Raw genomic sequence first — 26,586 nt, 5'->3', positions numbered from 1 at the left:
GGATTACAGGCATGAGCCACCGCTCCCAGCCCTATTTTCCTTCAAATACTTAATTCAGTTGTGTCTTAAGGCTTATGTTGATTGGCCAGTGATTGTTTGACTAGTTAACTCATTCATTCAGCAAATATTTTGGGAATATGTACTATATTTCAGGGGCATATATGGTATCTACGGGCTGGGATAAAAAGATTGGGAAATCAGATTTGCCTACAAAGTTTCGTTGATAGTTCATATGTTGAAAGTAAAGAGTGAAATACCTAAAGGAAGCCAAATTGCTTTTCTGCAGTTCAAAGACTATATGCAAGATTGCCATATCACAGCCTACTCTGTAGAGTTCTCCATAAGTTCATTTCATGTGGGAAGTGGTACCAGATGTTTTCCATATTACGATAATCTTCATATATTTATTAAGCTGTAACTTGTAAGGCTTCCTGATGGGGCATTAAATGAGGCTCTTTGTGTGCTACTCTGTATCATTGTAAAGAAGCACTCTGTTAATTCCTGCCTTGTCATTTATCTGGCTCTTACGGGTAATGAAGCATGTTTCAGTCATTCCAGGAGGGTTTTGGGGGTATGCACAAAGAGGAATAAGCATAACAAAAGGGTTGGTTTCATGGTGGATTGGAGGAAATACACTTAGGGAGAACCAGGGGTAGAATGAAACCTTTTGTCTAGTATGTTTTACATCTTTATCCCTTTTCAGTACAGCAGCTGAATACTCCAGAATTGTTCTACATTTTAGGAAATGCTAAGAAAATGCTAGGTTTTGAAAGTTTTTCTTTTTTCTCTCAATCATTGACCTGGCATTGGGTTAGGAGAATCCGAGAACTCCCAAGAATTATAATGGAACAGTCTAGGAGTCGAGCAGTTTTCCTATAATTTCTAAGCTCTATGCTTGGGAAGACAGGTTATATACTGATAACAGGGGTTTGATTCCAGGAAAGAAAAGAGAGGATAGAAGAGGGAAATAAAAATGTGGGGATGTTAGTGAAGAAAAGGGAAAGGAGCAAAGAAAAAAGGGATAAAAGATGTTTGGTTGTCCTTACTTCTCTCCCTTAGCTCGCTCTTCTCACAAAAGAAAGGGGTGAAAAAATGGGCAGATTGAAAGGGAAAAGAACGGGGTTGAATTAGAGATAGGAGGGCACTTGGAGGTAGTGAGGGAGAAGGAAAATGAGTCAGAGAAATCGCAAGAATAAGTGAGGGGGAAGGAGATGGGATAAGAATTGTTTAAATTCAGGAAGAAGAGAGGGGCTCAGAGAGGGGAGTGCATACTTTGGTCACACTGAGAGCCTTCAATTACTCCCAGCAGGGCATCTGCCAAATAGCCAGTGTCCCTTGCGGAAGACATTTTCCTGACTTTTGTATTAACTTTAATGTGATTCTCTTTATGGTCCCCGTATTGCTGGTTGCAGTTTCATTGACACTCTGTGTGATCAAATAGCAAATGTGAGGTACAGTTCTGCTATTCCTGCCCCCTTGCAGTTTGCAGCCGACTTCTGAGTAGTGCATCTTGTGTTTGATGTTTGCCATTCCTCCTTGTCTTGTAGGAGAGTTGAAAGGGAAGAGACATGTTCCTAAGGGCTGTCACATTTGTAGCTCATGCATACAAATATTAAAGAAGCTGAAAAAACTCGATAAAATCACATTTTGATATTTTTTTGAAATAAGGTAGTTGACTCCTTGCTGGTCTAGTGACCTGCCCTAACCTAAGGCCACACTCACTATACCTGTAGGTGGACTGCTTCTTGAAAGATCTTTTCTCATCCTTTTTCAAGACTCAGCTCAGGAAACCTTCCCAGTATTTCCCACCTGGGTCAGGTACTTTCTAAGTGTGTACCAGTACCTTCCCCTACCCCTGGCTTCTTGTGCTGACATTTCCCTGTTAGATCTGTCATGCCATGTGGTAATTTTTATCCTTCCACTTTGGGGCTCTTCACACAATATTAGTTATTACTGAGCACCTAGTTATGGAACAAATAATGTCTATCTTTGATGTCTACAGATGCTGGTCTTTAGAGCGTTAAATACTTCTAAATTTGGCTATGCTTTTAGATATCTGTTTACAATTAGTCTACATGTTCTGGAAAGAAAAGAGATTTAGCCAGATGTGAGGTGTTTCTGGAGAGTTTAGTAGAATATTTGTTTCCAGATTCATGCAACTATAATAGAGGAATTGTGACTCCATTAAGTTTTAGATACCAGAGGACAGTCTTGAAGTTTGGGGCAACCTATTTCTTATGATTCTAGGACTCACAGGCCTGATGCATAAGGCACTTTAAAACCATGCTTCTCAGACTTTAATGTGCATAGGGATTATCTGAGGATCTTGTTAAAATGCAGATTCTGTTGCAGTAGGTCTCAGGTGGGTTCTCAGACTCAGCACTTCAAGCTCACTGGTGAGGCTGATTTTGCTGCCCGTGGACCACACTCTGAGTAACAAGGCTTTAAAATACTTTCTGGAAAATAAAGTTGGGATTTATCCTATGAAAATATCTAGGTGCACTTTATAGTTTGCAGAACAACATTTCCTGAGAGAAAGCTTATAAGTGTGTAACTCTTATTTCAATTTGGAAACTTGCAAGAATTTCTCATACTTAAAAACAGTACGTGTGATAACAGTCAACCCCTAAAACTGCTTTTGAATGACATTTTAGATTGTACTGCCGTTAATTAACACATTGCTTTATTTATTTAGGCTTTCTTAGATTTGAGAGGCCCTAGCACTGGCTTTAGTGTAGCTACTTTAGCAACAAAGACTACTTTTAAAGCAGAAATACTCTTTGAAAGATTGACAGTTCGGAGGCTTTGTTTATGATGAGACCTTCACATTTATTGATTGTTACCAAGTTAGCACCATGCGGAGACCTTCTCCAAGGGCATTCAATTGCAGTGGCCAGAAATGGAAAGGGCAATGTTCAGCTCGAACTTCGCAGGCGAAACCTTGCATCTGCTTACGTATATATGTTCAGTCAGCGCTCTGAAATTGATGTCTGAAGTTTTTTCTAACAAGATGGCCTTTATTTTACAGGTCCTTTGCTGCCAGCATGATGTCATATTTATAATATGTGGAGGAGAGAGAGCTCACCATGCTCAGGTAAAGGGGTGGTATGTGCACCACAAATAACAAGCAGGTTGGTTGTCACCATATGGGAAGGGATGTAGTTTAATTATACCTCTGGCATCATTCTCTAATGTGTGTCTTAATTATATCTGGGGTTCAGAGGGCCTGTGGCAGAAGATCGCAGTGAACAAACATGCATTTGGGGAGCATTTACAAAGTATCTACAACAGGGCCTCTGTAAACAGCCAGCAAGGAAATAGGACTGGTCCCTTGAAATCTCTTTCCAACTTCTACAGAGTTTACGTAAAGGTACTACCATTGTTCATCTTCATCACCTTATCATGAAGCCTTTATCTTTTCAACACTTATGTAAATACATGAATATTGAAGACTTCTAATTAAAGTCTTATCTCTGTTCCCTTATCTAAAGTTATCCTTCTAAATTTCCTTTGCATTTTCTTTAGAAATAAGTGCATGTCTCACAACTTTGATTTGCCCAAACAGGTCACTGAGATTCATTTTCCATTAACCTTTATTGCTTCTGTTTCTTTCTACTCATCATTTTAGAGGATTAAACAGTCCCCATTGGGTTAGTCTTTCCTTAGGATATGACCCATCTTTTTGTTTGATGCCCTTTACAGAATTGTTGTGGATGATGGTGATCTATTGTCCAGTGACCAAACCTGGACCCATTAACTGAGCCAAAGCTTCCATAGATAGACCCACATTAGGAGTTCTGATGACCATGGCAATTTTGTTATTGCACTTGCTTCTTTTGTGACCCAGTCTGTATTAGTCTCATCTGACTGCCTTAACACAGCACCACAAACTGGCTGGCCTACACAATAGAAATTTATTCGTTCACAGTTTTGGATTCTAGAAGTCCAAAGTTCAGGTGTCAGCAGGATTGGTTCCTTCTAGGCCGTGAGGGAGAATCTGTCCCAGGCCTTTCTTCTACCTTCTGGCAGCCTCGGGTATTCCTTGACTTATAGATGGCATTCTCCCTGTGTCTTTACACTGTCTTCCCTACATGTGTGTCTGTGTCTATGTCCAGGTTTCCTTTTTGTAAGGACACCAGTCATATTGGATTAGGGCTCACCCTAATGACCTTAGCTTAACTCGATCTTCTGCAAGGACTCTATTTCTAAAAATGTCACATTCATATGTATGAGAGATTTAGATTGCAGCATCTTTTGGGGGTAAACAATTGAGCCGTTAGCACTATAGGGGTACAGGTGTACCTCATTTTATTTACTTGGTTTTATTGAGCTTTGCAGATACGATGTTTTTTTTTACAAATTGAAGGTTTGTGGCAACCCTACATCAAGCAAGTCTATCAGCACCATTTTTCCAATAGCACATGCTCACACTCTGTTCCCGTATCAACATTGTTTTAGCAACAAAGGATTTCTAAATTAAGGTATGTTCATTTTTTAGATATAATGCTATTGCACAATTAATATAGTATAGTGTAAACATAACTTTATATGCACTGGCAAACCAAAAAGTTTGTGTGACTTGCTTTATTGTAATGGTCTGGAAACGAGCCTGTAATATATTCAAGGCATGCCTGAAGTGAATTCCTCTAGATACCCCTAAAGCATCTAGCATGGTGCCTGCTGCTTAATATTTGTTGAATTAGTGAATGGCAAGGACCATAAAGGCCGTGGCCAAATTTAATTTGACAAAGCAAAGTGCAGTGACCAGAGGTGGGCAGGTATTATGCTGGCATTTGTCCTCAGGGAGCTCTTGCCTTCAGTTATAGTCCAAGCTAAACAACCTCATAAATGAGATAAGAGTTTTCCTTTAAAAGTAGTAGCAGATGGGGTTTTTATAAAATATAGCCCTTTGTGTGAGCCGGTACTGCTGTCTCTGTTGGCATCGCAGGTTGAACTGCCAATTTACATGCTGCCTCTATCAGCATATCAAGATATCTTTCCAGCTAATTCAATACCATTTAAATCATACTTAGCCAGGCTATTCTTTCTTTTCAGCTGCATCGCTTTGCACTTATTAAATTTAACGTTCTCTTCTCTGGCTTTAATCTCTAAATGCTATCCTGAAATAGATCTGCCCTAATCACGTCTTCTTCCTTCTTTATGCTTCCTTAGCTCAACATTATTACAAGTTATCTTTTAAGTGTTCAGATTTGGCTGTTGATAAATTATTAGGATACTGGTCTCAAGGTAGCACTTAAATGGTCTGTTCTTTAGAGATGCTTATTTGGGAAACCCTTTATTTCCTCTTGGGGTAGAGCTTTCTAGCCATTGCTACTGTTACTTCCAGGAAAGGATTACCTTTTTAATAGCAAAAGGGAGCCTCCTGCTGAGATGAGTGAAAGTCCAGGGGCAGATCTCCTCCTAAGAGTGAGGTAGGCATCTTTAGGAGCCCTGCAAATTCACTTAAGCCCCTGGATTAGTGCTGTGTGGAGCTGCTGTAAGCAGGCAGGCCAGTGTCTAGAGACTGACTGTGTGGATCAGGCCCAGGCCTCCAGGAAGGTGGAATCATTTACTTTCAAGCTTTTCCAGCCCCACAGGAGCTTTTGTGCTCCTGGGGGTGGGGCTGCAGGCTGTCTCATGGCCAACCGATAGCACTGGCTTAGACAGCAGTGGATTTATAAGACGATGACAGGCAGTAGAAAACGAAAATGAAAGTAAAAATTCATTTTAGCATTTTTCTGACATTAGTCCTAAGAAAATTGGTAAATCAAACAGCAAATATTTATGGCATGTGTGATGCATGCAGGCACAGTTCCACCAAATGCCAGGTACAGATGTATAACTTCATCCTGTGTCTCCATTGCTTACTTTTCTTTTCCGTTTTATGCAAGAGCTTACTACCCTTGATTAGAGGTCTCCTGTAACTTTTCATGTGAACTCTCCTAGTGTGGCTTGTGAGCCTGTCTATAGGGTTTCATTAAAATTGAAACAGTTAATTTGTTTTGGTTATACAATGATCAAACAGAGTGATGGTGGGCCAGCCCTTGCTGGCTGCAGGTAGGGCCTGGTGAGCAATTATATTCTAGTAATTCAGCTGTCCCAAAATAGCCAGTGAAGTACTCTACAATGTGTGCTACAACAATTATAACATCCCAATAAGTCTTATTTTAATAATTAGCTTATCTTATGTGACCTAATACTTCTCTATTATTAAAGAGAAAATAACCCAGAAATAAAACCTCAGGTGCCTTGAACGTGGAAAATGAGTTTTTATTGTTGTTGCTTTGTCTTTACTCCATTTTGCATTCTCTAATTTCACTAATTTTACATTTCTGAAAACTCAGCTATAAGATTCTCATGGACTTGATAATAATTTGCTAACTTGTTAAACTCTGATTTTAAAAAGGGGCAAATGAGAAAAATGATTCTTATGTCTTTTTAGTTAATAATTAATATGGTAAGTTTTTCTTAGATATCTGACATTAGAATGTAATTATTATATTATGGAAAGTATATTAATTAAACAAATTATACTTCAAGATTCTATCAACATTTTTCAGAAAATTTTTGTACACAAATCAGTTAAAATAGGAATCTTAATGTTTGCTTTCTGCAGGATCTTCTGCCTCTCCCTCTGATGGTTCCTTCTTTGTTTCATTTAAATCATGAGTTTATGTTAAGTGCTTATGAGCTGGTAATATAAAAATGATCAAGAAGAGCAGTGGCTTTTGGTAGGGAGCTCAGAAGCTTGGAATTCTCTTTCATCTACATTTAGTTACCACTAAGCTCTGTCAAATTTCTGTAATTCTTTCATATTTTTACTTTCCTTTTTTAAAATCTACGATTATCCTTTCCAAGCATTTCTTACCTTTTTCTTGCTTGTTCATATGACCACTCTGTTTTGTTTGTTCATTCGTTCATTCATTCATTCATTCATTCATGTAGTACCCTTTTGATGTATGCCAAAAATTGTTCTGGGCATAGTATCAAGTATATTGTAATTTATGTGGGAGATAGCAATGATTTTTGCATGACTATGATGGAGCTATAAAACTTAAGTATACCTTTTATATAGGAAACAGAGCAACTAAATTGGCTTAGGACAATTAGGAAGTACTTTATAGAGAAGATTGTATTTGAATGGAAATTGGTAGGAGATGAGTGGTAGAGAGAGAATATTCTAAATGAAAGAGGGGAGATTAGCAGAGAGGTATGAGGGGGCAGGGCATGTTTGTGTATTCCATGCTGTTTAGGTATTGCTGGAGCATAAAGTGTGAAGAGGGATATAGGGCTGGATGAGACTCTATAGGAAGGCAGAAATCAAATCTTGAAGATCCTTTGACACATTGTTGAGCCTTCTTTTGTATGTCTTCAGTTCATCCTGCTCCTTGCAGGGAGAAAGGCTGTGTGAAAGAGTGCTTATATCCTGCCAAACTCTTCCTTTATGACCCTTGTCCTGGTCTCACTGCTTCACCCTTGTCCTGGTCTCACTGCTTCCAAAGGGAAGTCAAGCTCTCTTTAATTTACTCCATTGAGTCATTTACTCCACTAGATTTGCCTGCTTTGCTTTTCACACAGAATTGGTTACTTTGCTCTCTTAGATTCCATTTTCAAAATCCTTCCCTCCTGTAAGACCTCACTGAAATTCATATCCTTTATGAAAACTTCTCTATTCATGAATGATTTTACACCTTGTGAATTCCAGAACTTTGAATAGACGCTGCATATTGCAATTTTTGCATGCTTCTCATATGTCACAAGTTATTTTTATAACATTCTTAGACTATCCACATGTTGAAGGAAAGGGCCATATACCTATCTTGTATCCTATTTATGCTGGAAGTGCAGCTTCTTGCATGTGTTAATAGTAGACATTGCATGAATGTTTGTTAAAACAGTAGAGGAAAACAGAGTTCCTTTAATTTGAAAGGCTGCTACAGAGGTAGAACTGAGGGATTGATTAATTGTCATCTGGAAGGGGTAGTAGTTAACATAATGTCCGGATGAAACTCTTAGGGGGAAGAATAATTGTCAGTGAAGGTAGAAGGATTACATTAAACAAAAGGCAGAAATATGTACAGAAAAGAGATGCAGTTTGAAAATCAGTTAAACTGCCCAAAGATTTAGACATGGGAAGAAGATACTTAGGAAGCCATTCAGCATGTGTGATTGTCTTTGACAGTGAGTGACATATGGAATAACAGGGAAAAGCACCTATATTGCATGAAGATACTCTGCATTATTAAATAAAATGGCCTCTGGAAAACTTGATTCAATTTAAGACTTCTCAGTTGCGGATCTGGAGACAGTCATAAATTCAGAAATATATTTATGAAACTGTTGCCACTGAGCTCAAAAAACTGTAATCCTATTACTTGTGATTTTGAAAAGGGTAAACATGAAAAACTGAAAAGAGTTATTGATTAAAGAAGTAATATGAACAGGAATAATGGAATTAAAGTAATTGAGGCAATATTGGGCCTAATGGACCTTGTTCTCTTAATGCCTTTCTTCTGCTTTTGTATTGAGTTGGCCCCAGAGTCAATAGGACTATGTGCACAGAAAGAGAAGGACATGATGGAAGAATTAGTATTGCTGTCTACAAAAAAAAATCAATCTGTTGTTCTTACGGAAGAACATCAATCAGTCTGTGAAATTAATTAACTGGAATTTTTTACATTTGGCTTCTAAGATAATGAGACAAATGATGAGAAAAGACTGTATGCCTTGCATATAGTAGATACTTGGTAAATGTTTCTTGAATTGAAAACCAAATGATATCATGGATTTAGTTTAAAAACTACTTCAGTGTAAGTCCTTTTATCAGTCCTAATTCAGTCCCGTTTCTTTTACTGGGCTGCCTATATGTATAGTACTGTAAATGTAGATTCCTCATTTTTATTGATTCTTGCTCTGAAGTGAGTTCTCTCACATTTTTACTGCCAAGGAGTCCAGGCCAGCTTCACATGACTTTGGATCTCTGTATTATTTAGTGTCTTAACTGTTTTCTGTGACCAGACTTCCTGCCCTATACAGTATTGGCAGATTACATTTTTTGAAATATCATTTTAACAACATTACTCTCTATTCAGAAAACATCAATGTCTCTTTGTTGTCTACAAAATTGTGGGCTCATTGTACTTAGAGTTAATTCCCCACTACTTGGCTTTGAAAGCATCTGTGTTCAGACTTGTCCAGACACCCGTCCATACTTAACTTCCACCAGCCTCCTACCCAGACCCCATGGGGAAGACAGATTTGTCTCTTCATTCTGTCATCCCATTTTGCATTGCGCACAGTATTCTGCATCAAATCCTTCCTCTCATATCTATATCCATCCAATTAAAGTCAGTTCTGCTCCAGGCAATATAGTCCTTAAAACTGCACATTATCAAAAGCTGTGCTATAAAGACAATTATTTCAGTGGCATAAATAGTGTTGGAGACTTGAGAGTTGCAGGGGCACAATAAACAAAGTCGTTTTACCTGAAGTTATTTAAATAATAATGGTATTTTCTATCTCTGTAAAAGTATAACTTTAAAACCTGAACATCACGAAAAATGCATTTTATTATATCTCTTTTTATAAGATGGTAGTGAACTAAGCTGGTATTTTAAAAAATTGTTTCAACATCTTAATGATCCACTATTGTGAGAAATGGAGAATAAAGACCTTAAAGCAGCTGTGTTGTAAGCAGAAGAGCTTTTTTTTTTTCCTTATGCCAGGAGCCCTAGTCTGCATAAAATAAATTGTATTCCCCAATCAATTGATCACTTTATACCTAATACACATTATGCAAACTCTGCAGAAGAAATCTCTGTAACACTTATTTTTCAAAATGGAGTTTAAGGTCCTTTTTCCTCCACTGAGTTTGCCTTTTACCATTCTTCCTTGCCTGGTGATTTTTCTCTCTGAATACTCTCTTTTAGGTTAATTATCAATATAAGGACCTCTTTAATTGTTCATCTTTTTCAGAATTTTTAGAGACTGTTTTGAAATAGAGACATATTTTTATTTCCCACAATGTCCAATACATTGTTAGGGCAATGATATACTAGTTTATAAGATCATGCGATTATTAAATTTAGTTTCATCTAAATCCAAAAATTGCTATTTTCTCTATTTCCTGTTCCTCCTGAACATTGGGCCTTGGCTTAATGTTTTTGGGGGAACAAAAAAGAGTAATCCCCATTTCAATGTCAATGCAAAAGGATAAAGACTGACTGATCGTTTTCAGATTAAGGATAAATACATGTGTTAGTTCCTGACCCTTCTTGAAACTTCATTAAAATGATGTTTAAGGGATTTTTATTCTAAAAGGCACACACTGATGAGAGCAAAGAAATAGGGCAACAGTTACAGCACTTTGGGACTTGGGATATAGATGGATGAGTGCTAACTTACTTAGCAGACCTGAGAAAGTGAAGTTTTAATCTAGCAGAGGAGAAAGGAAAAAGGTAACCCAAATTATACTGCTGAACCTTGCAAAAACTCAGGAACAAGAACTCCTGGAAGGGAGAGTGAAGATACAGTTGAGAAGTATTGGTTGAAAGTTCAGATCTGCTTCCTAACTTTATGCAAGGAGGAAACTGCTCCTCCACTCCAACAGAGGGGTGAAGATTATGTTTTCTATAGAGTTGGTAAAACAGAAGGTTTCTGGATTGAAAGGTTAAAAGTGGTATAATATGGTCCTGAAATCTGGTAGATTGTGGATTACACTGATTTACCAAATCCCAAGAATGACAATACCTTCTGTTCTCTGCTCCTTAGCCTACAGGCAGCTAAGGATACCTTTCCTACAGGAAACTCCAGGAAACATCCCTGGCACTCTAACCTAAAAATAGAACTCAAGGATACTGATACCAGGGATTCCCTCAAGGAAGGGCCTAGCCAGAACAATTCTAAAATAAATCCTATATCAACAACCACACTCCCAACCTTTCTGTGGACCTTCTAGTGCTCAGCCCTTAAATATCGCAGACAGCCAAGGATCGTGAGACATTTAAGGAAATGTCTGATATCATGAGAGAAAAAAACTAAAGCATGCAAACAAAAAACGCAACTTGGAGGAAACAACCTTAATAGGAAGAATAATTTTTTTTTTTTTTTTTTTTTTTTTTAGACAGGGTTTCACTCTGTCGTCCAGGCTGGAGTACAGTGGCGTGATCTCGGCTCACCACAACCTCTGCCTCCCAGGCTCAAGCGATTCTCCCACCTCAGCCTCCCTAGTAGCTGGGATTACAGGCACGTGCCACTACCACCTGGCTAATTTTTATATTTTTAGTAGAGATGGGGTTTCACCATGTTGGCCAGGCTGGTCTTGAACTCCTGGCCTCAAATGATCCACCTGCCTCTGCCCCCCAAAATGCTGGGATTACAGGTGTGAGCCACAGTGCCTGGCCAGAAGAATAAATCTGAAAAAAGAAATCATCAGTATCTCCAGACAGATAAGGCATGATATTATAACCATGAAACACAACAGAATTTATAAGGGTTAGGTGGTAAAATTAAGGACATTTTCCAGAAAGTGTAGTAAAAAGAGAAAGAACAGAAAATAACATAGAAAAAATAAGAAGCTTAGAGGATTGGTTCTTACATCCAAAAATAGTATACCAGATTCAGAGAACATAAAAAATGGAGGACAGAAAACCATCAAAGGAAAAATTCAACAAAATTTCTCAAAAACAGAAGTTTCCTGATTAAAAGGGAATAACAATAGATGATCATGAAACTTTACAACACTAGAATGTGGTCCAATAAATGACGTGGTAAACTGATAAAAAGAAAGACCTGGTATCCCAGAGATAGGACCAACACAAGAGCAAGGTGAAAAGAATTCACAGGTGATAGTAAAAGAGATCTCAACAGCTGTGCACTGGACTGGTGATCAACTGATCTAAATTGCAGTAGGTAGAGGGGTTCAGGAGAGAGTTCTTCAAGATGGTAAAATTGATTAAACATCTAATGTGTTTGCGCTGAAAGGAGATTTACAGATCTTGGGGAGGCTTTGGGGATAGCATCATGATAAGTACATAGGAAACTAACGCAAATTAAATATAACAATGATTAATTCCAAGGCAGACAAAAAGGCAGAAAATGAGATATAATCAGAGAACACTATATGATTCTTTCTAAGGATGTAAATATGGATATTTAACACAACCAGAATTATTCTGAGAGGATGGGAACATGAGGCATGCGCGTGTGTGATAAAGAACCTAGCCCTCATCTTCCTCATTGGGAGGTCAATCAATAGTACCTGAAATTGAAAAACTAAGAAGTAGTAAGAGAAACATGTTATTTAAATCAGTGCATATAAATTTTTGTCTTTAGTATGGCATGCATAGAAACTGATACTAAATAATGTAGGAAGCTGGAGACATCCATTTGCAGAATATTAAGTAGATATAAAACTTCAAATAAAATGTTTTCAGATTTTTTCAGTGAAAAACCTGAGCTTGCTTTCATAAACATAACTTTTTATGTTTCTTGTATGCCTGAGATGGCTGAACACAATTCTTGATCAATATTTTAATGATTCTGTCTTCAAATTCTTTTTAGTCATTGTCAGTGAGATGCTACATAAGTAGTGATTTAAAAAAAAACAAGTCATTTCACCACCATTTCATATTCTATAAAAGTTAAAGTTATCTTTAAAAACATTAATAGTTTTAGCTTTCTTCTTTGCTGGACAAATGCAATCCTCTGATAATTCCAACAGATTTCAAATTCAACTAAATTTTTTCCTATGAAGTAATTAAAAATAATAATGAGGCCCGAATTTATAAAGTGTGGTTTATTGTTAGAGCAGTCACTCTATAGGTAGCCTAGATGCCAGTAAAAGATGATATTTGACTCAACTGGAAAGAAATATCTGGTGTGTATAGACAGAATTTGTGGGGCTGTCCCTTGTAGCTTTGCCTACCAGGCCCTTCTGCCCACACCTTTCTAGAGCTCCACTTTCAACCAGCTATGCCTTCTATACCTGGAATGAAACCTCCTCCAGCAGCTACATGGACTGCTTCTGCACAAAGTGAAGGGGTGCTCTCTGCAGCAGCCTGTTGACGTGGGTGTCCATAGATGTTTGTAGTGCCTCTCAGCAGAGCCATGAGGACCATGCCTTTATACCTTGAGGAAGCTGATGGCCAGGTGTGATCTGCCCAGAGGCACCTGCTACCTCAGAACCCCACCTGATTCCCTGAGGCTGAGAGACATCCATACCTCATTGCATACCTGGAATCAATTCTTTGCACAATAGCGTGCCAACACCTACTGATTTCCACATGTGGAAACAAATTCCAAAATAATTACTTAAAGAATTGAAAGCAGTTATCTCTGGGCCTAGTCCCATGTAACAGTTGAGACTATATTATGAATAAATTGGTTTAAATACATACTAATGTTTAAAAATCTCTTGTGTAGTCTTACTGGATCTTCCAGACCTTTTGCCCTCTCAAAACATTGGACAGAGCTGCTTCCAACTTTGTTGTTACGAGATGAGATGACAAGATGTGGACTATACAACTGTGGACTATGGTCTACTTCTTAAATGCAGAGACTATTTAGTTTGTGGATTATCCACATGCCATATTTTACCCCAAGGATTAAGATAAAAGGAATATTAATCTGAAGATAGCAAGCTTCATTTTTTAATACAAGGAAAAAGATAAGTTGAAATTCATGATAAATATAGATTGTGTTTTGAAACTTTGATTATTTTCCTGTTGTCCCTTTAACATGTTCCTGGGGAAGTTTGTAATAATGATTTAGAAGAGGTGGGAAACTGATAAATTAGCTGGAAAAAAATAGAAAAACACTTGAGAATACATAGCAGAGAACACACTTCTTTCACAGAGGGTACTGACAGCGTGGTCTATTTGGTGCCCTCCAGATTCAAGGCTGAAACTGGAAACAATGGTGCTTTAATTTGCTGCACAGCTAATGGGCCTGCTGATTTGTTCTCATTTTTTAGTCCTATAGTATGTTCTTAAAATCCTCTTAAGGGTTTATACTTTTAGCCTGAGGTCTCTATGCTTCATTTTTCCTTTTGTTCTCTAAACACTTAGGTTGCCTCTTCCCGATTCATCTTCTGAGAGGATCAGCATAATGTATGGTAGGAATTGAATAATTTGGATGAAGCCTGTGACATGTCTTGATGATGTTAAACCACTCAGAATCCTAGGAAATAGTCCCAGCTTGCATTAGCAGAAGATTAATGCAGGTGATCTTTAAAGTCTTAATTTAAAAAAATTTACATTTTTGCCAGTGATGATTGAAAAACACTGGCATTCTTTCTGCCCGCATTACTGATTACAATTGCAAATACTTGCAAAAGTACTAGAATGGCATCTCACTGTTCCATAAGGAGCAGAGTATTATTTTACCCTTTTAATGGCTATTAAATATTTAAAAAACAATTTTCTAAAAATATATCCATAACTATATGTAACATGGGCATAAATCGCAATGGGAAGTGTATTCTGATACACATGCATAATAATACTTGCTGGATATGTTTATATGTCTGATTTGCCAAGAAGAAATTTAAATTTTTGAGAGCTTTCTTACTTGAGACATCACTATGAGAAAAGGCAAAAATAGGGGTCTTTTGGATGAGGTCAAGACAGTGATTACTCACATTGTTACTATCGTTTTGCCCCAGGATATTCTGGATATGAGCCCAAACCTTATGATCCCCGAATGAGGAATGGTGGAAAACCATGGTGAACTAGTTATTTGGAAGGTGGAATCAAGGAAACCCACCAGTTCTTGAACTTTTCCAGAACGGGAGCATATTAAGGGGAGAGGTAATGAGAGCAAAGAGTTTGTCCTGCTATCTGTAGAACAGAGAGGGTACAGTGAGCCTTGGAGAGCAAGGGAGTGTGGGGAGCGGTGGGGCAGGTTGCAGACCACAGCCAGGAAGAGGAGAATCAAGGGAGTCCAGCTGTGGACTTGTAGAACTGGAGTTGAAATTTAATTCAAGAAGAAACATTTGGAACATTTGGCAACAAGTGACATGATCAACATAACATTCGGGTAGATGATTGTTGCTGTGTTATAAAATAGCTCAGAGAGGAGGAAGACAGTTGGTGCATGCTAAGAATGACTGCAGAAGAGTGAGAAGGAGAAGGAATTTGACTTGATGACAGGACTGATAGAGAAGACAGAAGATAAAGGTAAGTTATAGACAGTGTAAGTCAATGCTGGATTGCTGCCTTGGAGAACAACTCCCATATTTAACAGTCCAAAAAAACAAAAAGCAAAGTGACCAGAAGATTATCCAGCGAATGTCCAAATGCCTTGTGGAACAGGTCGGTTCTCTTCCCAGCTTAAAAATCATGGAACGGTGGACATGGAACAGTTTGCGAAACATAGAACTTTGCTAAACCGATCATTTCTCTTTTGGATGTGCTATGACTGCAGCCCTTGCCCCACCCATTCCCAGAAGATCATCCAGACAGCAATAAATAAGGAGCATGGTAGGAATTAGAGGTCAGGGAAGGAAGCATAGGTCTGGGAATCATCAGTGAACACAGCAGTGGGGTCTGAGTGTATGGATGAGCATTCTGTGTCACAGAGTGAAGAAAGGGAGGAGCAGAGGTGTGGCAGCAAATACTGTGAGATGCTTTGTGAAAAGGCCAAGGAACAAAAAGAAACAGAGTGGTTGGAGTGGCATTAAACTCATGGAATTATTTGATCTAAATTTAAGTGGATACTTGCTTCATTTGAGTAAACAGTCTGATTAGTGTTTTCAGACTATACATAAATGAAGGGATAGTTCCATCTCTCAAGATTTAGGACCCACAGATAATTCAGAATATAAATGCAGCAAGCTGAGCCCCAAAACCTTTTGGGCTCAGCCACCAGAAAGATTATCATGAGCCCCTTTTCTTTTACAAATAAAATTCACCCTTATTTGTCTTAGGGTTGACTATGGAAATTCTTTAAATGGATATCAAGAAGGAAATCTTCCAGTAAATTCTGCACTGCAAAGCAGTAGCATTATTTAAACAAAGAATACATTAATTTTTACATTGCAATCAAGATCAACCAGCACTTACCCATCCACCAGAATGCATTATAATACTGAGCACTTTTTTAGTTCTACACTGAAAATCCCTTTGAATCCTATATCAGTGTTCACTAGACAGAATCTGTCTATCTATATATTAGATACATATATATGTATTAGGAGATTTATTTTAAGGAATTGGCTCTTGCAAATGTGGTTGCTGGTAAGTCTAAAAATCACAGGGCAGGCCAGCAGTCTGAAAACTCAGGCAAGAGTTGATGTTATAGCCTTGAGTATGAAATGCATAGGGCAAGTTAGCAGGCTGGAAACTTAGGCAGGATGTCTATGTTACAGTCTTAAAGGAGAACTCCTTCTCTTGGAAACTCAGTTTTTGCTCGTAAGGCCTTCAACTGATTAGATGAAGCCCATCCACATGATCAAGAGTAACCTGTAGCTAAAGTCAACTGATTATAGATGTTAATCCCATCTATCAAATACTTTTACAGTAACATCTAAACTAGTGTTGGACTTAAGAACTGAGCACTCTAGCCCAGCCAGGTTGACTGAGATGATTTTGCCATCACAAATCTCATATTTTTACTGTAGTAGAAAGAGCAGAGTCGGCTGCATTTTGCTTCATTTCCCCAGTGTTGTAATCTTTATAAGGGAGTAAGAGAATGTTAGTGGTTCAGTGGTGGCATTTTTACTGGCACTTTTTTTTTCTGTCAAATTGTTAGATAATTTGTTTGAAAAGCTTGGCCATGTTAGCACCTTACCCCTGTCCCACATGGTGCCAAATGGTCTTATCTTCTTTGCCTGCTAAGAAGAGTAGGTATGGGAAATGCAAATTTTCATTGAACAAGGTTATTGACTACTCAAGTTCTGTAGTGAGGTTGCTCAGCTGACTTTGTGACAGTCACAGGGGATGTGGGGAGTTAATATTTTCAGGGAAGAATTTTAATGTTAGAATTTACTGTCTTTTGCACATATAAATTTGAAGCCTTAATGTTATGCTCTTCTGGTTATTTGCATTTAATATGCATGTAAATTCACAATATATACTATATGCCAAGAACATAAATTATAAATTGGGACTTTCCCTGGTTGTTAGCAATTTTGGCCGCTTTAAAAATTAATACTTTGAAGAAATATACGTTTTCAAATTTGTTTGTAGTATCTTTAGTTTCCAAAGGAAAATATATAGTACACTCTCAACCAGGAAGGTAGATCTCTGCTGTAACATTCTCTGGATTTAAAAAGTTGTGCATAATGCTAAAGGTTAGAATGTTTTTATTTATCTTTCCTGTGTATGGGTTTCAATTAGGTGTTGCAGATGTTTGTTTCCATTAACAATGCTGAGAAATACAAGTTTCTGTAGCATGATTGCAGCCTACTGCAGTCCAGTATACTTGGGGTGAGTCTTTTCAGTGATAAACACACTTCCAGTAGCAGAGCAGCATATTGTACTTCCAGGTGGAAGAAGACCTGCCTGTGCTGCACAACTGAGGGCAGGAGACTCCCAAAGAGGGACTCTGTAGCCTCTCTGCCTGCCATTGAGGCTTGTTGTCTTGGCAACTAAAACACAGCCATCCATCCTTTCCCCAGGCAGGGAGTTCCAGTCATCCTTGACTTTGTCATGACCTTTTCTCCTCCCCTTTACAATCTGTTTAGGGTTCTGCCATGCATCTCCCAGGCAGCTTTGAATTTTCTCTCCCTTGGAAATCTCCAGGCCACCTCCTGGTTTTGTCTTTCTCCTTTGGACCAATGAATGCTCATCACCAGCATCCCAGCTACTCGGCTTGCTTACTTCTTCCTAAGTCTAAAGCAAGGCCTCCCAGACCTTCCTGCCCACTATGAAAGTCAGGTCATCTTGCACTGTGAAACTCTAGAGTGTAGCATTCTCTGCAGGGTGCAAACATTCATCCTCAACTTCAGTAGTCTGCTCTCACACACTATTTGGAATCATTTTAAAAACTCTTTTGTCTGCGCTATACATCTTTCATGACTTAGTCACCCTCCTCCACCTTACTAACCCTATGGACCACTTTATCCTCTATGTTTCTAAGGTATTTCATCTTGTGCAAAATCAGCCCTCTTTAAGTGGTCCAGAGCAAGGGCCCTCAGCTGACAAGTTTTATTGGTGGCACCATCACCACCACCATGGCAGCAAATATTATCACTAACTTCTGTGCCAGCATGTTAGCATACTGCAAGTAGCTACAGAAAATGGGCCTGTGGACATTGACTCAAAACTTAAGTTAGGGCCTCTGTGTTATTGTGAAGCCTGGTCAAGGGCTCAAGTCGGGATGAGAATCCATCTTGGTTCTGCTCTTCATTTATGTCCTTGGACATGGCTGGATCTACCAGGATTAACAGGTGACTTCCACCCATCCACCCCTGACTCCTGTTCCCTCCAAAAAAGTGACCTGTAGATAGTCAAATGGTGCTAGGGCATAGACCTGAAGTGGCACCATTTTCTGATTCACTTTTGGGCCAAGTACGCATTATTTACTAATTTGCAGCTGGGTACTTTATAGGCTTATAGAGGCCTGCACTTACAGAATAGATACAACAATCAAAAAGATTCAAAGTGAAGTTGTTTTTTTTTTTTTTTTGAGACGAAGTTTCACTCTTGTTGCCCAGGCTGCAATGGCACGATCTCAGCTCACCGCAACCTCCGACTCCTGGGTTCAAGTGATTCTCCTGCCTCAGCCTCTCAGGTAACTGGGATTACAGGCATGCGCCACTACCCCCGGCTAATTTTTGTGTTTTTTAATAGAGATGGGGTTTCGCCATGTTGGGCAGGCTGATCTCGATCTCCTGACCTCTCAAGAGATCTGCCCACCTTGGCCTCCCAAAGTGCTGGGATTATAGGTGTGATTTTTTTTTTTTTTTTTTGACAGAGTCTTGCCATGTCACCCAGGCTGGAGTGTCGTGGTGTGCTTTTAGCTCACTGCAACCTCCACATCCTAGGTCTAAGCAATTCTCCTGTCATAGCCTCCTGAGTAGCTGGGATTACAGGTTCCTGCCACCACACTCAGCTAATTTTTGTATTTTTCAGTAGAGACAGGGTTTTGCCATGTCGGCCAGGCTGATCTTGAACTCCTGACCTCAAGTGATCTGCCCGCTTTGGCCTCCCAAAGTGCTGGGATTATAGGCAAGAGCCAACATGCCCGGCCTCAAAGTGAAGTCTTTTATTACGAGGAGAAAGTACTAGGTAAGGATAATTTAATTTTGTAATCATTATTGCATCCTGGCAAAATTTTCTGCGGTAGTTTCTTCTCCTTCCCTTCCCTCTTCATCCCTGCTCCTCTTCTCCTCCTTCCCCTCTTCCTTTTTCTTCCTCTTCTTCCTCCTCTTCTTCCTTTTTAGATAATAATCATAGTAGCTAATAAATGTATAAAATATTCTGACTGGCTCAGATGCATTTTTCCTAGGCTTGATTGTATCATTGGAAACTCTAACCACAGAGGTACCATGTGCTGTGGGTGGAGCAGCCTTCTAACAGTCACAGAAACATGGAAGCCACATGGTAGATTTACATAGAGCTTAGGGGCTCTGAGTGTAAGAACTGGAGCTTGACTCATTTTTGGCATTCAGACGTGCACTGATCTCTCTCATGGCTTAGGATTCCCCAGAAAAGGTTGGATCGAGGGCTGTGATGAGGTCCCTGAACAAAAGCCATGAGTGAAGAAGTTTGTTAACGTGGACCAGACCGACCTACAGGAGTTTGGTTGTGTTTTGCTTTTGAGACGGAGTCTTGCACTTGTCGCCCAGGCTGGAGTACAATGGGGCGATCTCAGCTCACTGCAACCTCTGCCTCCCACGTTCAAGCAATTCTCCTGCCTCAGCCTCCCAATTAGCTGGAATTACAGGTGCCCACCACCGTGCCTGGCTGATTTTTGTATTTTTAGTAGAGACGGGGTTTCATCATATTGCCCAGGATGGTCTCGAACTCTTCACCTCAGGTGATCCACCCACCTTGGCCTCCCAAAGTGCTGGGATTACAGGAGTGAGGCCACCATGCCCGGCCGAGCTCCTGGGTTTGAAAGTCCAAGGGGCAGTGGTTCTAGGTACCTCCCTTGACCTAATGAGCCTCCCCTCAGTTCCCCCTACTGACAACAGACTCCTGCTCACACAAAAAACAAGTATACTATGGCATGGATGATGGCTGTGTCATAAAGCAGGGGTCAGTGAACTACGGCCCTTGAGGAAAATCCAGCCTGTGGCCTGCTGGATTGTTTATACATTTTTAAAGGGTGGTAAAAAGAAAAAAAACAAAGAATATGCCACAGAGACAGATGTGGTCTTCAAAAGCTAAAATATTTACTATCTGGCCCTTTATTGGTAAAATTTGCCAACCCCTGCCAAGAACTGGTCAGTGATACCTAACGATGTTACTTTGGCAGCCCTGTTTTGAAAAAGCAAGGCTCAAGAGTGGAAATGGCTTCCCTGATGGTGAGGCCTTGAGGTTCCTTCCCTTCCCTCTTCACCCCATTCTTTGTGCTGTAGAAGTTGTCTTCCATGAGAACGTTGTCAGAGGTGTTGATGGTGACTGATGGATGGCAGAGTGATGAAGGCATGTGGAGCAGAGGAAAAGTTCAAGAGAGTAGGAGAGGAGGGTTGTCAGGCAGCAGGCTGTAAGTCTGACTGTCAGGGAATCCTGGAGGGAGTAACTGAGGAGGGGATCCCAGGAAAAGCTCAGACTTATTAGTCCATGCATGGAGCTCAGAGGATTGGGACTTAGGCTGTTGCCTTAAATACAACATATCTGTAGCACTGGGAGGCCAGGGGACTTTTGGTTTGCACTTGTGTTCTATAGTTTACAAAGTCTTTCTCATTTTGTGAGAACCCTCTGAAGCAGGCAGTGTGTGTGTTACTTTTGACCTCAATTCATAGAGAAAAAAAGGATTGATGCTATGTCAGGGAAATGTCTTCTTCAAGGTCATAGAGTTATTATATGATGAAGTTGGAAATCAAATCTAGCTACTCTGGCTCTAAAACCTGAGCTCCATTCTTGGAATCAGTGAATTATCGAAGTGTGAACTCTGCACCTCTCACCCCCAACACAAAAGCCATCTTACTAGATACTGTTTATTTGTAAGTTCATTATATTAACGTATACAACACTAGAAATGGTTAGAGTAGCATTAGAATTGGATTCATTTTATTCCTCAGCTTAGCCCCTTCTCACACAGTAAGGCACCTATAGAACAAACTAACCAGAGTGTGAAGGTAATTTGCGTTGCCTTGCATTGTTTGTGTGTGCCTGGGAACTCTCGGTTGAGACAGATTACTTGGATGTTCTAGTTTTACTTTCATAGACAACCTATGAATGGGGTAATTATGAGAAGTAATTATTGACACTATGACAACCTGAATAAAAATTGAAGTTGTTTGTACTATTTTCCCATAGATATTAGAGCAAGACATTACAATAAATGAATTGAGTGGCCTGTTTTGTGTGTGTATGATTTGGATATCAGAGACCATCATTCCTACATGATATGACACTTTATTTGCCACCTTCTCACTTTGACATTTTTGTCATAACTAAATGTGCAGTGGAGCCAGCTGTGGTCTGCGTAGGTTCTAGCACTGTGTCTGGGTCTAACCCTGAGCAATGCATTTGGTTTTGGAGCCAGTGTTGCTGATACAGGTTGCAGCCAGCACAGGGAAATCCATCACAGTAACAGCAATGTAGCCATCACAGGGAGTCTAACCACATCCATATTCGGATAAGGAGAACACTGAGTACTCTCACTGAAAATGATATGCAGGGACTCTGGGATAATGCTACCTTTACACTGTTCATAAAATATGGTAAAAATAAAGCCTTAAAAGTCACGCTTCTGAAGAGTGGAGTAGCAATTCACACAGCACACGTTTCCTTGGAGTGAGAAGTCATATCAATTTCTCAAAAACAGGTATTTCACCTCTTAGAGCATCCATAAGAAGGCTAGGTCAGCCACAAGTTAGTGGCTTATGAACTCACTTGGACCTTTGCTTGGCTGGCAAATGTCATTTCTTAGTCTTCCATGCACCCAAATCTGGGGTTTCTGTTTCCCCAGCTCTACCCTCTGTGTTATCATCTTATTTTATTTTCTTCACAGCACTTTCTACTGTTTGCAGTTATCTAATTTATTAATTGGCTTGCTTAATCTCAATCTCTCAGCTTTGGGTTGTAAGCTGCGTGGTTGCAGAAGCTGACCATGGCTCTCTGGTTCACTGTTGTTTTCTGTAGCCCAAAGAACAGCGTCTGGGCTGTGGTAGGTGCTCAATATGAATCAAAAAGATGAATCAATGAATGAATTGGTGAGTAAATACATGCTTTCCTGTTGCTTAACCCTACAGAGTAGTCCCAGTACTGGGTTATGATCTTTCCCTAGTGGAAGAATCCAGAGATTCTATTGTTGCTCTAACAAATTACCACAAACCCAGTGGCTTAACAACACAGATTTATAGTTTTAACAGTTCTGCAGGTCAGAAGTCTAACACAGTTCTCACTGGGCTCAAATCAAAGTGTCAGCATGGCTGGAGACTTTGGGGGAGATCCATGTTATTGCCTCTTCCATTTTCTACAGGTCACACACATTCCTTGGCTGTTATCCTCAAAGCTAGCAATGGTGGGTCGAGACCTTCTCATGCTGCCATCTCTCTGGTTCTCTACAGCTGAAAAAGGTTCTTCGTTTTTAAGGACTGATGTGATTAGATTGAGTTTACTTGGAAAATACAGGATAATCTCCCATCTCCAGGCCATTAATCATAATCACATCTGCAAAATCTATTTTGCCATATAAGGTAACATATTCACGGGTTCCAGGAAATAGGCCCTGGACATCTTTGGGGGTTTGGTGGTAGTCATCATTCTGCCTGTCACGTGGATTTATTCACAAAGGGGCTATAGGGATAGTCAAGCCCAAAGCCTCATTTCTCTTCCAGAATGTATACTGCAAAACAGAGAGTCTTCCCAAGTCGTTTATTCATTCCACAAGAAATATTTGTGGAACTTGTCACGTTCTTTTGATAATTTGGTTCCTGATGGCAGAGTGAGCCTAGATTGCTGTTTTGCAGGGTTGGATATGGAGACCCTGGGGAAGTTCACCTGAATTCCTAACCAAGCCTGACAATCAGAAATTGGGCTTCTAACCAGAAAGGGATCAGTGTGTCTAAAAGGGACTCAAAACAGTTGTAGTGGTACCAATGGTGGTGTCAGATACAGTAATTTATTTTATTTTGGAGTAATTATTTTATTCAATCTTTATAATAATCCTATAATAGAAACACTATTATTATCCCCGTTTTACAGATGATGAAACTAAGGCACACAAAGGTTAAAAAAATTGCTTAAGTGACTGAGCCAGGAGTGACTGGCTAATGAGCGAATGAGACAGGATTTAAAATCTCAGGCAATCTAGCTCTTGACCGTGTTCCCTAACCACTGCACTTCCCTGCCTCTTACGAGGCCCATTAGAGAGTGGCCAAAGAAGCCTCTGAGAGGGCCAGAATGGGTGCTGAGACCATCTATTGGCCTCCTTGGTTTTGTGAAGTAGAGAGAACATGGAATGGTAAGAAGCTTCTGCTTCCTTGGTTACCAGATCTGGGCCTGGATCAAGCCACTTCAATTCACTGAGCCTCTGTGAAGAGGAAATAGAAATTCTGCTTGTCTGCATCTCTAGTGTGGGAGAAGGATAAAACGATTATTGACATGTGCTCTATAAACATTGCCGTTACTATCCACATGTCTAAATGATGAGGCGAGAAAGGAAAGTGAGTATGATCACCTCAGTGCCCCAAGACTCTATCTGGCTTTTGTCACCCCAGGGTAAACTGGAGAGCGTGATTGAGACGTGAAATCTTCCCATATCCTCTGTGAGAGAGGGTGATTGATGACAGGGATGTACAGGTCGGCCTGTGACAGCATGTAATCAATCAGGGCATGAGAAGGATAGCTTGTCTTTGGTGTACAGATGAGGATTCTAATAACCCAACAGTGGCCACCAGAAGGAAAAGCCTCCTGTGCTTGTCTTCATTTCCTTCATTTCAGTAGCTGCAGAGTCGTCAGGCGGTCCCAAGAATTTCTTGTACGAAGATGGTATGCCTTAGTTTTGCCCTAATTGCATGAGCACAAGTGACAGCTGTGAGTTCTGGGCTTCAGAGGGAGGAGTAAAGATTTACCTTGGAGTTAGCCAACCTCTGCAATCACTTATTTAATCAATCATACAGAACTGTCAAAAGCAGTGAGGGGTCTGAGATTTTACCCTGCCTATGAGGTAACAAGTTAGCCTGCCTGATTCATACATGCTGGCAGAAGACACGAAACTCCTGGATCAGACATAAAGGATGTTACTGCTCAATGCACAGCAGGCAGCATGGGCTACAGGCTCTCATCTTGTAGAGCTTGAGGGGAACCTCCCTTGAGGGCAATGCAGAGGGGGCCCAGGTGATTACTTCATACGTATTGGATCTGTGTCACAACTGAGGAACACAGAGTTTAGGAAATAACCAGTCTTATAAACTGTTTCTGGCACACTTGCCCAACCTTTGCCCTGGAGGAAGGCATTATCTTTATGACTCTTGCCAGGAAACAAAATTATCCTCTTTCCTGGAGGAGGAAGACATAATGTTTATCCTCCCAGGCTGTTTGCTTTACAGACATCCTTGAATAGTAGTCTGAGACAAAAGGTACCACAGGGTAGAGAATTCTCTCCCAATAGAAACTAGTGCGTAATTAGCTAAAATAATGACCATAAAAGGTATTTTTTAAATATGTAAAATTTTACAAGTGAATTTATATAATCTGAATTCTGAGAATGAGAATTATTTTCTAATTCTTTTCACTTACTGAGTTCTACTAAATAATTTGGAATAGGGATTCAACCAAACTTGTTACTTAAATACTCAATTTCCATGGAGTTCAGAACTTCCAATGAATTGGTAATTAATTGGTATTGTAATGAAAGATTGTTTACATAGAATGTGCAAAGGGCATATGATTGATTGTCTCTTTAATCATCTTTGGTTACAGTAGTAAATGAAAGTATACATTTTGTACTTTGACAATGGATGATGCCAATTGAACCTTATTAAAGACTTCTGTGGCCGAGCGCAGTGGCTCATGCCTGTAATCCCAGTACTTTGGTAGGCTCTGGTGGGAGGATCACTTGAGGCCAAGAATTCTAGGCTGTGCTGGGCAACATAGTGAGACCTTACCTCTCTTAAAAAAAAAAAATTAACTGGACATTGTGGCATGCCCCTGTAGTTCTCGCTACTCAGAAGGAGGCTGAGGTGGGAGGATCACTTAAACCTCAGGTATTACAGACTGCCATGAGCGATGATTACGCCACTGTGCTCTAGCCTGGGCACAGAGTGAAACCCTTCTCTAAAGATATAAATAAATAAATAAATATATATATATATATTTTGGCTAAGAAAAACACACACTTTTCTTTGATTTCCATCATGATTTTTTAGCCAAATTCTTAATGGGAAAACTATTATTTGATACATGTTTCTTTATATTTGATTTTTAAATTTCCAAAATATGTTATCTTTAGTTATGGTTAATATTACCGACCTATCACTGCCTACCCAGTGTGTGGTCAGTGACAAATTGAACCCAAATAACTTGTATAATCTATAAGATAACCAAACCCCGAATATGTTTTTTAGGCTTAAACTTGGTATAGGACCCGAAAGGTACTGTAAATGTTGGAAGAGCAAGGATCCACGTTCTGCCTGGGGTGGTGTAGTACTGTGAATATGGCTTTAAAGGCAGCTAGATCTGGATTGAACTCCAACTCTGCCAATTCCTAATTCTGCAATTTAACTAAAATATATGAGCATCAGTTTTTTCATCTGTAAATTGTATATAATGATTACTACATAATAGGATAGTTATGCAGTCCACATGAAATAAGTTATTTGAAGCTGCTACCTTCCTTTAAAAATGTAAAGAGAATATTGAAGTCAGTACAGGACCATTATAAAGTTTATTTGATTACTTTCAGCTTGGGTGAAGCTTTAAATTCTTAGTGAAATTCCTTCGCTAAAGCATTCACTTATTGTCTATTATTTTTCTAGTTATCTAGGTGCATTGGGGAATTAAAGTCATCATTTAAAAATCATCCCATGGATATCAAAAGCTCATAAATTGTTAGATGCTAATGGGAAAGTCAAGAATCTGCTTCAACTTATAATTGTAGGCGTACACAGAGCTGTCTAGGGAAATGGAAGGGTTGGCTTAAATTCCCAGAATAAAATACTTTGCAGATTTCAAAATATGTCACTCACTATAAAATTAATTATTTACCAGCCACTCACATACTAATCACGGTTGAAAGTATGAAAGACCACAGGAAAGAATGGATGGTTACCTTTCTATCACAAGTGCTGGTATTAAGAAATAATGATAACTCACATGTGTGTGTGATGCCCTCAGTTTTATGGGAAATCGAGAACTGAATATTTTAAAACTAATTACAATTAATTAAGATGACTAAAAGAGCAATGGCAGTTTGGGATTCTATTTTTACCAAATTAATCTCTCCAGTGAAAAGTAGGTGAGAGATTTT

The 26,586-nt window shown here is 39.4% G+C and overlaps 1 protein-coding gene across 3 annotated transcripts in view; it reads left to right on the top strand.

Annotated features, from left to right (window-relative positions):
- ENOX1 (ecto-NOX disulfide-thiol exchanger 1) overlaps nt 1-26,586 on the top strand; it is a 597,960-nt gene that overhangs the window by 117,181 nt on the left and 454,193 nt on the right. For 2 of the 3 annotated variants that reach the window (XM_030813342.1, XM_030813340.1), the window contains exon 2: nt 3,029-3,094. The gene's annotated coding sequence lies outside the window, so the exon portion shown is untranslated. Of the gene's footprint in view, nt 1-2,912; nt 3,095-26,586 lie in introns of those variants that run through there. The other variant, XM_030813341.1, reaches the window with a different exon arrangement.

This window comes from Nomascus leucogenys, chromosome 5 (genome assembly GCF_006542625.1).
Source record: "Nomascus leucogenys isolate Asia chromosome 5, Asia_NLE_v1, whole genome shotgun sequence".
NCBI classification, from domain to species: Eukaryota; Metazoa; Chordata; class Mammalia; order Primates; family Hylobatidae; genus Nomascus; species Nomascus leucogenys.
The sequence above is the reverse complement of the archived record's forward strand: the minus strand, read 5'-3'. Positions and strand labels throughout refer to the sequence as shown.